We start from the raw sequence: 3,462 nt of genomic DNA on the forward strand, positions 1-3,462 counted from the left end.
TTCAATCATGCAAAACTAGACAACTTCTTATCACCATCTTCATACAATTCTATAAATTACTTTCAGAGTCAGAGATTCATTCATTAATAACTCTAAATCAATATAAGTGTTTATGAGGGGAGGCAGCCGCAGATAAGTACACATTCACAAACGATTATATATAGTTACAAACGCACACACATATATATATACACGTATATATGTATATAAGTATACATAAGTAAATAGCGGATACACAAACACATATATACATATATAGTCGTATGTATGTATGTATGTATGTATGTATGTATGTATGTATGTATGTATGTATATATATATATATATATATATATATATGCATGTATGCATGTATATATATGTGTGATGTGTGTGTGTGTACATTTACATATATATACATATATGTATGTATATATATATATACTTATATACATATATATATTATATATAATATATATATATATATATATATATATATATATATATATGAATGAGATTTAAGTATATTTCGGAGAAGTTTACGTATATATATATAGTGTATGTATATGTGTGTGTGGTGTGTGTGTGTGTGTGTGTGTACATTTACATATATATGTATATTTAATGGTATATAATCATGCAACACACAGTTACGCGCTTACACAAATTACGCAAACACGCGCAAACACACAAACGCACATATAAGCTTAAGACAGTGGAGTGTTTACCAGGTTACTTTATTATGATCTCACCACAAAAATCAACTAACTTGTTTCAAATTCATTTTTCTTGTTTCAGTACAAAATATTATTGGCAAAACACATTTCTTTATCGATTTATTTTTATTTCCGTACACAAAAGAATCCTAACTCATAAGACTTCAATAAATTTGGGGTAGGTAGATTAGTTCCGTGAAGCTGATGTTGATATATGAGCGTGACAGCGTTCTTGCTTTTGTTGGAACATTTAACAAAACAAATGTTTTCTAACGATCGGCTTTTAGCCATCGCTGTAACATGACAAGAGATAATGTCATTTAGTAAAGCACCAGTGAACCGGAGCTCAGAATCAAAATATACGGGATTTCTGATAACAGTTAATGATATTTTTTTGGTTCATCTGACAAATTTTATCGTTTCTTTTATCTTTTACTTGTTTCAGTCATTGGTCTGTGGCCATGCTGGGGCTTCTTCTGGCGTTTTAGTCGAACCGATTCACCTCTAGTAATTCTTTTTTTCTGTTTAAGGATGGTACTTATTTTATCGGTTTCTTTTCATGCACCGTTAATTTACGAGGACGAAAACAAACCAACGACAATTGACGAGGGATTGGTAGGTGGAAAAAACACAGACACTCACACACACATATATAAATATATATGCATACATATATACACTTATATACAAATATATAAATATATATACAACTTATGTATATACATTAAGATACAAATAAATATATATATATGTGTATATATACATACATACATATATATATATGTATGTATATAAACACATATATATATTTATTTATATCTTTATATATATATAGAGAGAGAGAGAGAAAGAGAGAGATGGATAAATAAATATATATATACATATATAGATAAATATATATAAATAAATGTATATATATATATATATATCCTCACACACACATCTACACATATATGTATATGCATGCATACATACATATATATATATATATGTATGTATGTATGTATGTATGTATGTATGTATGTATGTATGTATGTATGTATGTATGTTTGTATGTATAAGAGAGGAAGTGGGTAGATGCTGAAAAGCAAAAGAAAAGATGAAGATAGGTGTATAAACAAAAAAACAGGTGTATTAGTTTAACGCGCTAGAAGGCGAGAAAGCCTTTTATGTTTCAAGCGTACACGAGGAGATAAACAGAGTGAATAAAGAAAAGCTTTCAGAGCTAGCAGTCAATCATGGTGGCTGGCTGGACAGTGGTAGTTAGACAGGAGAGCAAGGAAGAAGGGGAGATAATAAAGTTTTGGTGATCCCAAAACGATGGTGCGCGTGCGTGTGTGTTAGAGTGTGAAAATGTGTGCGTGTGGATAGGGGCTGGTGACATTGACGTGTGGATATGTGCGTGTGTGGGTGTGCGTCTGTAATGTGTGAGAGTGTGGATGATGGTGTGGGTGTTGGGAAGTGATCAGTGCTAGTGCGTGCGGGATGGTGTGTTGTGGTGTGCTGGTGTGTGGAGTGGTATGGCATGATGTGGTGTGTGGTGTGGTGGTGTTGAGGTGTAGAGATGCGAGGATGGGATGTGGGGATGTGAGGTTTGGGTGCGCGTTTGGGGTAAGGATTGGGAGGTAGGAGTGGGGTATATGGGGTGGGATGTTTGGGGATGGTGGTGTTGAGATATGTAGGGGATGTGTGTTGACGGAGGGGGTAATGATGAAGGGAGAAGGTGGGTAGGAGTGAAGATAGGAAATGAGTGTCAGGGCAAGAGAAGAGAGGTGTTTAGGAGTGAAGAGAGGAAGTAGATGTGAGACGAAGAGGGGAGAGGGTTAGTTAGAGGAAGAGGAGAGTTGTGCCCATGTGGCAAAAAGGAGCGAAGAGAGAAGAGTAATTCCTGTTCACGACAGGAGTCCGGATGGCCCGTGTACAAAGATAATCTAAACACAGGTCTTGTACTGAATGACCAGTAGAGCAGAAGTGGCCCGAGACCGGGGTGTCGTTGTCGAGTCTAATGCCTCAGTGTTCCGCGAATCGGTCAGCCAAGCGGTGTCCTGTTTGACCGATGTAGAGAGAATGACAGAAAGAGCAGGAGGTGCAGTAAATGACATTGCTAGAAGTGCACATAAAGGAGTCCGATATAGGGTCGATGGTGAGTGCCTGTGAGGATGGTGTATTTGGAGAGGTAGAGGCAAGTGTGGTAGCGTGAGCAGTAGCAGGGGAACAAGCCAGGTTGGGAGATGGGGTTAGGTAAGACACTGCAGACCAGGAGGTCACGTAGTTGTGAGCTCGTTTGAAGGAGGAGAGGGGTAGGTTGCGGAAGATGTGCGAAGTGGAGGGGTCGGACTGGGGTCGCCGGAAAGCTCGGAGAATGGTGCGTTGGAGAGGCAGGGTGGAGGGGTGGTAGGTGAGAGGAAACGGGAGACGGGTAACGGCGGAGCAGGGTGGGGCGGGTGCGGGGAGAGAGAGCTGAGGCACGGTTAACGAAACGTGATCTGGCAAGGGCGGTGTGGATAGTGGTGAACGGATATCCAAGAAAGATGAAGTGGCGAACTATGAGTTGAGACTCAATCTCAAAGTCATGGTTGTCACTGCAGAGCATGCGCAGATAGAGAAATTAGAAGTAGTGATGGAGAGCTTGTTGCAGGTAGGGTGGGAGGAGGAGAAGTTGAGGAATGAGTGTGAGTCGGTGTGTTTGTAGTGGATGGAGGTAGTGAGAGTGGTGTTATGTATGTTAACCTAAATGTCGAGAAAGGCGACGGAAGTGTTGGACATA

This window comes from Octopus sinensis, linkage group LG5 (genome assembly GCF_006345805.1).
Source record: "Octopus sinensis linkage group LG5, ASM634580v1, whole genome shotgun sequence".
Taxonomy (NCBI): Eukaryota; Metazoa; Mollusca; class Cephalopoda; order Octopoda; family Octopodidae; genus Octopus; species Octopus sinensis.